Source organism: Polypterus senegalus, chromosome 12 (genome assembly GCF_016835505.1).
Source record: "Polypterus senegalus isolate Bchr_013 chromosome 12, ASM1683550v1, whole genome shotgun sequence".
Classification (NCBI taxonomy): domain Eukaryota; kingdom Metazoa; phylum Chordata; class Cladistia; order Polypteriformes; family Polypteridae; genus Polypterus; species Polypterus senegalus.
The window spans coordinates 47,075,384-47,088,575 of NC_053165.1; the positions used below are offsets into that span (position 1 = coordinate 47,075,384).

General features: G+C 41.2%; 1 protein-coding gene across 4 annotated transcripts in view; it reads left to right on the forward strand.

Annotated features, from left to right (window-relative positions):
• The window catches only part of plxnb1b (plexin b1b), a 308,635-nt gene that overhangs the window by 170,409 nt on the left and 125,034 nt on the right, over positions 1-13,192 (forward strand). For 2 of the 4 annotated variants that reach the window (XM_039771079.1, XM_039771083.1), the window contains exon 3: positions 7,855-7,995. The exons of 1 other annotated variant lie outside the window; for it this stretch is intronic. The gene's annotated coding sequence lies outside the window, so the exon portion shown is untranslated. The remainder of the gene's footprint in view (positions 1-7,854; positions 7,996-13,192) is intronic. One more of the 4 variants, XM_039771080.1, reaches the window with a different exon arrangement.

Consider the following 13,192-nt stretch of genomic DNA (forward strand, 5'->3'; position numbering starts at 1 on the left):
AGTTTTCATATTTTGTTGTTTTACATCATTAAATCGCAGTGGATTTCATTTGGCTTTTTTGATACTCATCAACCCACCACAACTCTGCATTCACGCAGACCCCATCCATGAAACGGCCGCCACAGCCAGCCAAATCCGATCAACTTTCACTTTAGTCAGCAACCCACAATTCAACTTCTGCTGTAATACACCAGGCATGTGAGCATACGGAGGAGCAGTACCTCTGTTTATACAATTGAGGAGTAAAAAGTTAGAGCGCCTTAAATTATATTGTAAATGTGATGAAATACAACTTTAAAATCACACTCTAAAATTGAAGAAAGTAGCACGTTACGTCGGCACACTTTATGGTGAGGGTTTCAAAACTGAGGGAGTGACAGAGTTCATGTGAATGAATAGAGTTGAATAAATAATCGCTGACCCGTGTGATGGGTGCGACAATGTGCTGTCAGTGAATGATCCCAAACTCCTGCTCCTGTCTTAAGGTGTTAAACTTTTAACTGATTACAAAAAAAAGTTTTAACCTGTAGAAAACAACAATGTCACATCCCTACTTCAGACGCAACTAAGGGTCGTCGTCTTCTTTTGGCTGCTCCCGTTAGGGGTCGCCACAGCGGATCATGTTCTTCCATATCTCTCTGTCCTCAGCATCTTGTTCTGTTACACCAATCACCTGCATGTCCTCTATCACCACATCCATAAACCTCGTCTTAGGCCTTCCTCTTTCCTCTTGCCTGGCAGCTCTATCCTTAGCACCCTTCTCCCAATATACCCAGCATCTCTCCTCTGCACATGTCTAAACCAGCGAAATCTCGCCTCTCTGACCTTGTCTCCCAACCATCCAACTTGAGCTGACCCTCTACTGTACGCATTTCTAATCCTGTCCATCCTAGTCACACCCAATGCAAATCTTAGCATCTTGCAAACGCAACTAAGAGTAAGGCTGATTAATGGGTCAGTAATTTAAGATAAGTGCCTCTTGAAATGTGTCAGCCTTTCAAGTGTTTAGTTAAATTGGTGGTATCCCTCCCTTTAGTTGGTATACCCTTTTGTCAATAAAGCATGCTGATGAAGGCCGTGATGCTGCTGAAGATGCCATCTTATTAACACCTGTGTGAAGAAATGGGGCTACGACCTGAGCCATGCCCGTTGGCAGCCTACAAGGCCCAATAGTCCAAAGTGTGAGTGAACCTTATGAGCATTCGCAATGCAGGAAACGAGTCGATGTAGAGATGTACGATGTCACATTGCTACTTCAAATGCACCAGTTTATAGCTAGACTGATTGTTTCCGTAATTTAGAAATAAGATGCATTAGCACCCTGATTTTAATATGCTAGAGGGAGTCAAGCTAAAGTTAGAAAATGGAATAAACCTTAATAAAACTGATAACATCATTTCTCAATGCAGTCTCCACCCTTCTGAATGCACTTGCGCCACCTTCCCTGAAGTGCCTGGATTCCAGCAGAATAAAAGGTCTCGTCCGCACAACCACTTATGCACCACTTTCTTCACATTGTCGTCTGTCTTGAATTGTCGACCACCCATATGTTTTTTTAGCGGTCCAGAAAGGTGGAAATCACACAGTGCCAAATCTGGCGAATAAGGAGGATATGGCAATACCTCAAACATCTTTCTGCAGACAAGCCTTGGTGTTCTTAGCAATGTGTGAGTGGACGGGTATTGTCTTAGATCAAAAGGACTCCTTGAGTCAGCAGTCTCCGTCCGCTACTTGGATTGAATAGCAGGCTTCACGTTGGTGTCCAGTAAGTCACAGTAACTTGCACTAGTGACTGTAGTACCCCTTGGCATGTAGTGTTTGACAATAACTCGGGTGCACGAGTGGTGGCGAGGACAAGACAAAACCTTTTATTTTGCTGGAATCCCGGCACTGCCAGGCAGGTGGCGCAAGTGCATTAAGAAGGGTGGAGACTACATTGAGAAATGACATTATCAGCTTTAAGGTTCGTTCCATTTTCCAGAAAAATCCCATTTCCTAACTATATCTTGACTCCCCCTTGTATATTATTGGTAATGTGGACCACTGCTACCACGGACAGCTGAAAATTTGGATGAAATGAATGGTTGTGGCCATTTCAGATTCAAAACATAGGATATAAAAGATTTTGCTAGTTTATATGGTACTGTATGACTTTAATCCCTTTTTCATAATATAGTGAATTTAATGTTCTTTGCTGCAATGTTCTGTAGTTACCTCAGCACCAAAATGTGGACAGGGGTTATGTCTGCCTGCTCTTCAGCATATACTGTAAAAATGTTGGTTCTATTTAGGCCGTCTGTATGGGAAATCTTGTGTGCATTTTCTGTGAAGTCGTCATCGTCATATTACCAGAAAAACTCCTAAGTGAATGAAAGAGTAGAGAGTGTGTATGCCTTCAACGCTGATGACACACTGACAAAAGCAAAAGGGTGCATTTAGGGAGGGGTGAGTAAGTCCCACCCACACTACCAGAGTCGCCAGCTCCATGACTGCTCACTCAGTATAGTCAATGTTACAAATATGTTATTTACATTATTCACAGCAATGCTTTTATGAATTATAAGTAAGGTAGTGTGTTACACTGACAGGTTTGCCTTTCGGTTAATCAGGGTGTGGATCATGGGGGTTCTGCTGTGCCTACCTCTCAAAATTCTTTGCATTGACTTGTGTGTTTGTCCTTCAAGAGTTTGCCTAAATTGGTTTAGTTAGCCCCTTCAGTTGGTATCGTGCTTTAGCATGTATGCTGTGGTTTTGGATCCCCATTTGCCATCAAGCAAAAGTATTTCCAGATGCCACTCTGACTGTCTTCTTCGTCAGTTAAGTGTGATAATGAAGACACAGATGCTGCTGAAAGATACCAACTTATTAACACTGGTGAGTGGGTGGAAATGGGCCTTGCCCACTGGTAGCCTATGAGGCTGAAGTTTCGAAAGCCAGAACAAATCGTAATGTAGGCTGTAGAATCAATACAATGAAGAGTGACCAATTATTACAATCGATACTTTTGACAGCACTGCAAAAGGCATTGACAAAGTGTGCCATTATCTTCAACTCAAAGTCCCATGGTGTGACACAGGCCTAGCAGGTGTGTCTCTGAGGTGGGAGATGAAAACTGGAATACCCAAAGGAAAAAAGTGTGGCGGGGTATTTGATTCTAACCCAGAACTATATATCTACAAGGTAGCAGTGCTAACTATTGTGCTGCCATGCTGCTTTATTTCATTTTAGTTAAATATATTTATATGTATCAACCTTCTTGATATTTTCAGGCAGTTTCATTACAACTCAAGAACCACCCTGTGTGGAAGCTCCTGCTTTCAGTATACAGCAATGCAACATGGTGTAGTTGGGTAACTGTGGATCAGACTGAGATGACCTGTGTGGAAGCTTAACTACTAAATCACATCATCTCTTTTACAAAAATAATTTAACAAAAAAAAAAAAAGAGAGAGATGCTTTTGTTTGAAGATCATGTCTCACCTACAAGCCACCCAGTGGAAATGCTTTATCTTTTCTGGCTTCTGTTACATACAGTAAAATGTCATTATCTGCTGATTGGTTTGGCTTGACCCCCCAGGCAGACACTTAATATCATTAACTTTGAATGAGTAACTGGAAAAGGTCATTCGGAATTGGATTTATGGACCAATTATTCTGCTCCTGGAGCCCATTCTGATCTGTTAAACCTGTTTTCAGGCTGAAAATTGTCTAATTTGTCCCAGCATGCCATCTAATTTCCATCAATGTGTTTGGTATCTTCTAGCCACTTTCCGCTGCCTGGTGGGTTCATCTTGGCTAAAGGAATCCAGAAAGAGAAGTATGTAGCTCAGAATGCCATTTTAAGTAAATGATGGACTTTTTATTTATTTATGAGGCATGTGCCTCGGGTAAAGGTTTCTGTGAATTCTCGAGTTTTGAAGTTAGAGATGACTACCCCAAGGGTGGCTTTTGACATCCCACTTGGCAAGGGTGAACGGTTTGTAGATGTCTACGTTACACTGCGCCTTATTGAGTCTGAAATAGATTGAGCCAGAGCCCAGGCCTTTGTGGGCCTCACAATTTTCTTTTGATTTTCTTATCAAGTGCCAAAAATATCCTGGAGGCTTTACACCACTGTGTAAGAATTGATGGGCCTGGAACTAAATCAGTTTTTATTTTTAGTGCAACATATCATAACTCTGCCGAGGAGCTTGTATTTAGCACTAATGTGAGTGCTCAGTTGACAGGTGGAACCACACACAGACAGACAGTGTCTCCTAAGGGATTGCTTTTGTAACTGGGCAGCCAGGGTTCAAGTGCAGACTTGTTAATAACATAAATGTCTTACGTTTGCACTAATTAACGGCACAATAGTCTTCCACACCCCTCAGTTATTTTACATTATTAATATTAGTTCATAAAATCCCTTGCAGTTAGGTATATTGTCTAAGTCACATTGTCTTTCAATGTCTTTAAGTCTTTCACATTGGCTTTTAATTCTTAACCTGTTTCATTTTCCACTTGCCTTTTGCCATTTTCTCTATTTTATTTGGTCCCCTGACCTGTTTTTAGTATCTCTGTTTTAATTCTCTCTTAATGTTTGTTTTTAATATTTTGCTTTTAGTCCTGCTTGTTGTAACTGTACAGCGCTTCGGTCAGTTGTAATGCTGTGTTTTTAAGCGCTCAACAAATAAATATGGTATGGTAAGTCTGCATGGAAAGTGTGATGTGAGGGTGGCATGGCTACCTCAAGGGTCCAGCATGCCACACCTGGCCACTATCCGTGTGCCTTCTGCATGCAGAACTCCTGTTTCCTTAACACAACCCCAGAGGCATTCAGGTGTGGTTAATAAGCAGCGTAAAAACTGGCAAATCGGTTAACTGGCAGGAAACAGAGTACGGATAAGAGGCGAATGTTTTGCGTAGAGTAAGTTCATCAGGGGTCTGTCCTCGACTTTTTCCTTTTTCTGATTTGCATTAATGACTTAGATTCTGGTATAGTTAGTAAACTTGTGAAGTTTGCAGATGATAGTAAAACCAGAGGAATGAAGATACTGAGGAGGCAGCAAAAAGAGTTGGACAAGCACCCGAATTGGAGAAACACTTGGAAAATGCAGTTTAATGTACTACACGTGAACAAAAGTTATAAATGCAAGGAGGGGAAGAAACACTGTCATACAGGAAGCAACCTTTGAAAACAATTTAAGGTTTTATGTTGACACAATATTTTCATCTTCTACTAAACAATGTGCAGAAGCAATTAAAATGACAAAATGTTCGGTAATGTTGTAAAAACTGTTGAATTTAAATCATAATGTTTTGCTTAGACTATATAATACACTAGTGAGACCACATCTGGAGTGTTGTGTGCAGTTCTGGTCACCACGCTACAAGAAGCCAACAGCCATACCTCATGCCCTTCATAACTGGTCATCCACCGGAACCTAAGCAAGTTCAGGACTTGTCAGTACTTGGATAGGAGACCATCTAGAAAAAGCTTGATAGGGACACTGTGCTATAAAAATGGCTCCGTCTTTTGGATTTGATGTAAAACAGAGGTTGTGAGATCCCCGGGCATCCTCCGTTAAGATATCTTGGATAAAGTGTCTATTACACTCTCATCCATTCTGGCCGTCTAATCATCCCCAGTCTCTAATTGGCTATCTCTGTCACAAGTTCACCCCCAAATAGCTAATGCGTGGTGAGCATACTAATACAAAATGGCTGCCATGACATCATTCACGTGGATGCTGCTCATTGATGGTGGTTGAAGTGGCTCCCCTGTCTCTCTGTAAAGTTCTTTGAGTACTGAGAAAAACAATATGTAAATGTAAAGAATTATTATTATTTCTAAGAAAGACATAGCAGCATTTAAAGCCATGCAGATCAGAGCAACCAGGTGCATCCGAGGACTTAAGGACGTGTTGTGCTCTGATGGGCTTACAGAATTAAACGTATTTAGTCTCAAGCAAAGGGGACTGCGTGGGGACCTAATCCAGGTCTTCAAAATCCTCCTAAGCATAAGTAGAGCCAACACAATTCTTTCAGCTTAACTCACATACTGTACTCGAGGACATCAGTGGAAATTAGGGAGAAATGTTTTCAAGAAGCACTTTACGCAAAGAGTTGTGGAAATCTAGAACAAACTACCAAGACATGAAGTTGAAGCAGAAACCTTGAGAACATTTAAGAAAAATTGGGAAGAATTTCTTATTTATAACATAAAACAAGTGGGTGATTTTTAGGGAAAAATAAAAACCAGTAATTACCAAAATGCAGAATATGTCGCAACAAATATTTTTGATAACAAAAGCTGCTCGCTATTCATTTAGATTGAGCATTAATGTTTAAATTATGCATAAAATCATTGAGAATTTCAGAACTGGGATTGGCCCCAGCGGACCCCTGTGACCTTGTAGTTGGGATGTAGCGGGTTGGATGGATGGATGGATGAAACTGTGAATTAATGTAAGCCTCTCTAATTTGGGGTATTCATAAGAAATGTGATGCTTTGTTTTATGAGGTAGAAGTACATAATAAACAAAGCAAATTTGGTCAAACATTTGAAATATTAAAATGTTTTAATTTAAATGTTTACAAGTCTAAATTTTCTCAATTGTAACAGAAATTTATTTTCCTCCCTCTGATAGAGGTCCGTAGAGGGCTAGATCACTAATAAAGGATCAAAAATCACATCATATTCATAATCTCTGACCTTGAAATAGTCTAAAACAATACCCCTTATGCTTTGAAGTTTCTCATAGGACCACCAGTAAAGAAGCAGACATCAAAAGTATAATTTTTGTGATCAGCAACCTCAAAAGAGCACAATAAACACTCCAAATGTTCATATTACTAAGCCCCATTTTTTTTTTTTTTGAAATTTTGTGAAAAGGAGTAACTTTGTCTCCTCATATCTTGATATGAGGTGAACCCCCGAGGTCATTTGATGTGACAGGCACCTCTTCAAGTCCTCCTGATCATTTATGATGGAGACACCAATTGGTTTAGTCTTAATCATAAGGGTATAATTTCCTGCATGAAATATGGTCCAAAAATGGCCTAACAATAAGGGTGGAGGGCGCACTTCACTGATATGTCTAGGGACTCATTCTTTGCAGAAGATGACTTTCAGAACATCAAGATCTCTCAGCTGCTACCTGATCCTCACATCTCTAACTCTGCTTCCTAACCCGGTCTCTTTCTTGATGAGTGTGATCTGTTGGTTCTCGCCAAAATACCAGTAGAGCCTCTTACTGGTGTCTCTCTGGCTCCTCTCTGTGGGTTTCAGCTCTCCATTCACAGCCCACACCCTTTAGGTAGCTCTGAGGATACCAGACTTACTAATGTGGCACACCAATGAAGGATCTGGGTCTGTTCCCTCTTGATAATCCCTGCCCAGGACACAGAGGATATTTGTGACACCAGGTGCGTATACATAGCACTTGACAGACTCCTTTCTAGCTTCCTTCTGTGCAAGTATAACCTCTTCATTCATAGCCCTGGTGGCATCGAAATGCCAAAAATTCCCCTTGTGGTGCCCAAGATGATTTAATGCGACTTCTGTTACTTTTCGTTTCAACACTTCTAATTACGCCTGCCACCCCTGCCAAATCTTTGCCAGTAATGCTTACAAAGCTTTCTGATGAGAACTGATGAAAAGTGAGTACAGGCTGGTCAGAAGCACACGGTCGGCAACAATACCGTGAACTTGGCTTTATTTATTTTGCGGGGCCCCCGCACTGACCGCTTACTCTGCTCTTTTGCAGCTGGAAGAAAAATTTGCTCTTAATCACCCTCTGTTTATGTTAACCTCCGGTTTCCTTGTTGTTGTCGCTGTCTGCTAAGAAAACATTCCTGCGCTTGTGTTTTTAGGGACATCTCCAGTTGGCTGCTCGACTCAGCTCAGCTCCGCTGTACTTCGTTGAAGGTGAAAGGTCAAAAGTCACCATTTGAACACAAACGTATGTGCTGGGATTTCTCGGCTCGTTTGGCTTCTGGAAACCAGGTATGTGGGTGAGTGTGCTTCGTTTTTTCCCTTTCTTTTGGCTTCTGGCAACATCAGGCATTTATTAAGATTTTTATGGATGCTAACAGTATGGTTATAATGACCGTATAAAAACATCACAAACTGAGGGACTGAAGAGAACATGAGCTCACTGTGCTAGCTAATACCGCCTCCTACTGTTCAGTAAGGTAAAAGATGCTTACTGGGCAGCAGAAGAAAAGGTCACCCCTGTAGCAAAGGTCTCTAATTCGGAGCGCCCCAATTAAATAAATGCTATCATTGATATTATTTTGATTCTGCTAACATTTTTTGATGTTGGAATAGCACTAGGCACCATAAGGTGCAAGCATCATTATTTGAGAGTGGTGAATACGATGACAATAAGAAGAACAATTAGCTCATGACTGAACCTTACACACCTTCAAGTGTAGATGCATAAAACAAACACACGCGAAAGTTTTATTTCAGTAGATGGGAAATAAACACTGCTGCAAACTTGCTAAAAAGCAATGCACCTTCCTAAAGTTTTTAGTTAAAAATGCTTCTAGGTATGTAATGCCCCGTACCCTCTGCCTCTGCACACTGGGCATCTTGGAGTTTCTGATCCAGTTTCTGGGAATGAGGGACACCAACAAGATGTTCTTTATTATATTCAGTGCCAAACTGTATTTTAATAGCGTAATTTTTTCTATAATAATCACAAAGTCATAAGAGGCATGTTCAAAAATAAATGATATAAAGAAATACAAATAATTGCAGGCAGTATTAAAAATGACTCATAAAATATATTTAGGCATCAATCCAGCCATTCACCAATTCTGTAACCCTTAGCTGTGCAGAGATAATTTCCAAAAGCACTTGTTTGGACGATTTGTGTATTTCTCCTGTTTATTCAAAAGACTCGTCACTATTATACTTTCCATTTCTCATGTCCATTTAGTCTCGACTCCACTCTTTAGGTAAATTGGAGCCAGCACTGACTATAACACTGTCCTCACTTCGCTGTCTGTCATTCAGTAGATCCAACCCTGATCTGGTGATCCCTCAAAGAAACATGACTGCTCCCCTCTTACCCGCACTCACTCTGATATTGAGTAACTCCACACTTAAACCTCATATAATTTGTGATGTCCCAGGTGCCCACAGCCTTGGCATCTTCCTGTTCCCAAGACATTTATACTCATGAAAGCAATGAAGCCACAAATAAGTTAGGTGCAAAACATGTGCAGTGCAGTTCATTCAAATCTGGCAGTGTCCACTAAATTGTGCAATGCAAATTCTTTAATGACAACTCATAAATAATCCATAAAAACTTGGTGAGGGATAAATCAATCGATAAGTAATCCAAATAAATAGATTAAAAAGTCAAGAATAAAACACAGGGTTAAAATTAGCCTTAGTACGTCTCTCCCTCTCTGACACCCTTGTCTTCCCCCATGCACCCCATTGGGTCGACTGAGCTGAGCTGAGAGACCGACAAGTGCATTGAACCATTAAATTGCTTGCATCCCAGCCACCTCGATTGGTATTCACTGGGATTCCTAAAGTCTGGCTCCATCATCTCGCCATCCTCAGATGCTCGTGCTCCTCCCAATTGCTCAACCAGAGCGACCTGCCCCTGCAGTGACGTTCCTCTCACCATGGAGTCTTCTGACTGCCTTGCCTCCTGTCCACCGCACAGGGTCACACTCCCAATCTCCGTTCTTAATCCTCTCTACTGTGTTCCTTGCTTTTTCTTCCCTCCTTTCTTTTTGACCCCCACTCTATCCTACTCTGACCTTTTTTATACTTTGTGGGTGCAGGTGCTTTCACTAAGAACCCATGGAGCACCAATGGGGTGTAGGTTCGCTAATGACGCTTGCATGAACAAGCAATCGGCCTATTTCTCACTGCACAAACTGCACGCTTGGACTTACGCTAACAGAGTGAGTAGGAAGTGATTTGGGTTCATTCTAAATGCCAGCACTATCAGTGCCAGATTAAGTCCCCTGGGTGACTTAGCTTGGAGAGCTGATCATACTTTTAAAAATGCAGTGCGCGGACATCGACTTGTTTAATGTAGAGCAGTATTGCCCCCTTTCAGTACATGGCTAGTACATCATTTCATCAAACAGAAGGAAGCCCCCTTTGCTCATTTCAATTCTGGGATAATGAATACTTTGATCAAGTTTATTGCTGTCATGGGCCCCTGGGTGCACACCCAAAAAGCCCTGATGGTAGATCCATTCCTGGCCGCTACTTGTTCAGGCACCATCGTCACTATTTTATACTGGGGATCTGTGTAGCTAACAGGAGCAGCTATCCTACGTGTAAAAAAAGGAAAATATACTAAAGATCCAGGTTAAAATTACCTCTCACAAGCTAAATTTGAAATAGTATGCTAATCTATAATTGAAGACGCACAGTTTTAAGATAGAGAGGTTCAAAAATGTAATGTTTTGAAATTTTAAAAGCCATATTAGATAAACTTTATGAATCCCAAGGGGAAAATCGGATGCATACAGCAGCAGAAACATACAAAACAAGAATACAGACTCATAGGACAGATAATACAGCCATTCAATCAATCAATCAATCAATCAATCAGTCTAAACTTAACAAGTACATTGGGTGGAAGCATTGATTTGCATGAGAACAGTAGGCCGAAAAGCCCCCTAAAGGCACTTCTTAGCATACTCTGGTAGAAGGAGCCTGTGGAGAAAAGTGCTACAAAGAGCACCTCCTGGAGGAGAAGGTAGAGATTTTTCATGATGGCATCCAATTTTGCCATCATCTGCTTTTTCACAACAGCTTCTAGCGTGTCCAGGGTTTACTTTTTGATGGAACAGGCTTTCCTGATTACAGTAGTTTGCTCAGGAATGTACTCCTTTTGAGCTCAGGTTGCTTACCCAGAAGACCCCAGCATAGAACAACACCCTTTGCTGCACACATCAAAAGACCTGAGTCTCCTTAGCAAGTCCAGTCTGTTTTGGTGCTTCTTGTACAGCATTACAGTGTTTTTCAGACCAGTCCAGTTTGTTGTTTATGTGAATCCCAGGGTGCTTGTAGCTCTGCAACAGTTCCACGTCCTCAGCCTGAATGGTGACTGGTCTCATGCTGGAAATCCACCACCAGTTCTTTAGTTTTGCTGAAGTTGAGTTGCAGGTTGTTGTCCCTGCACCACAACATGAAGTCCTCCACAACCTTCCTGTCCTCTGACTTGTCTCCATTATTAATGCAGCCTATGATGGTTGAGTCCTCTGAAAATTTCTGTAGATGGCAAGCGCTGGTATGGAGCTTGGAAGTCTGTTGTGTAGGACAGTCCCCTGAGGTTCCTCCAGTATTACACACCACCATATTTGACACTCAGATCAATTGATCTGAATATATTTTTTTATGATGTTATTTACAAAAACTAAAATAGTGCAAATCATGAGCAAATGTTGAAAACGTGTTGAACTTTAGGATATCAAAACAGTTGAGGAGTCGTGTTTTGTTGTTCTCAATACAAGTCATTATGTTCTCAAACCTGCTCAATCCAAGTCAGGGCTTCGGGGTCCGGGGCCTATCCTGGCAGCACTTGGGCACAAGCTAGTAAGCACACTTGGACAGGATGCCAGTACAGGTCCAATTTGAAACTGATGATCTGCCTAATCTGCTTGTCTTTGGGGATTTGTGAGGAAAATCCATGCAGACACAGAGAGAACATCCGTGCAGATTCTAACCCAGGACACTGGATCTGTGAAGTAGCAGCACTGAGCACTGCTCTACTGTGCCATGCCTTAGTATATCCCAAAATTTATAAACAAAAGAGAATTTAAGAAAGCTCCTAAGTTGGAAAGTAAGAAGTTACATAGCTAATTCACCAGTGTTAAACTACCATGTAAAGTACATACGTGGAAACTCTCCATACATACGCTTTAGGTCTGATTTTGACATTGGTGGTTTTGCTTTTTGAAGCAACTTTGAAATGAAAGAAAGAATAGCCAAGAGGCAGGTTGAGAAGAAAATTATTGGAAACGTTAAAGATGCACCAAAGAGTTTCTTCTAGTATGACGGAAGTAAATGAACGGGTCAAAGGGAAGATGAAGTGAATTACAAATTTCAAAGGTGAATTAAAATATCCAAAAGAAGGTAATACTAGATCATGATCATTCACATTTTATCCTGTGAAGAAGTTAAAAATCGGTTGGTAGCAACAGTGAAAAATAATGAAATACAACCAAGAGTAATGCAAGATTAAAGAGAGAGTGGTGCTACGTGGTTTAGTGGTAAAAATCCAATAAGTTGCTGGGACCAGGAAGCAAATATGTTAGCAGAGGATGCTGCTTGTGGCCTGGAAACATCCGCTGTTGCAGACGGCCAGCTCCTCACATGTGTACATTCGGAGTATATTGCTGAACATGCCATTTCCCACCAAAACTTCTACATCACTTTCAACAATAATAATGACATACTTTAATTTAAAATTAGATGTGGTAGAATTGTAATTTATTACCACAACCATCTGAGTGATTTATTTTTTGCTTGGGTTGTCTTTAGATCCCTTATAGAATGATGCATGATCCTGGGTTAGCTTCAGGGTTCCTCCTGTGCTGCTGGCTGCCAACAGTGATGGAGGTTCTCATACTTGGAGCCAAACCCTTCTCCAACTGGATGTAAACCAAGCCAAGACCATGGATTTCTGGTTGGGGTTTGGAATGAAAAACATCTGGTTTTCAAGCAACTTGGCACAAGAGGCGGTGTGAGTGGCTGAGCTATAAGTCCACAGCCTTTCCTTCCCCTACTGGCAAAGTTCCCTTAATGCATCTTGCTGTAGGTACAATATTGGAAAAATTACATACGGTGAACTTAGTCACCAAGAAACCAATCTGTTGTTAAAATGTGTGGCCCATGAGCTCTCAGTCTATGGCAGCCTTGCATAAGATGAAACACCAAGTAGCCCAAAAATCTGAGATGAAACACTACTTGAATAGGACATAGCTAGTAGAATCTGAACAGGTTTGCTCAAAAATACGGCACATGAGTCAGCAGACCCCTTCCTGATATTGTATCTTGGAGGTTTCATATCGTAGACACGCCACTGGCATGTGATTTTACTCTTGCCCTGTCAGCAAGAAGCATGTTTGGTTGGAAGAAAGGCTGGTGCACATTTGGATTCTTCTGTACTGGTTGTTCCACGTTCTGCCCTTGTTCACATAAGTTTCCTCTCATAGTCCAATGCAA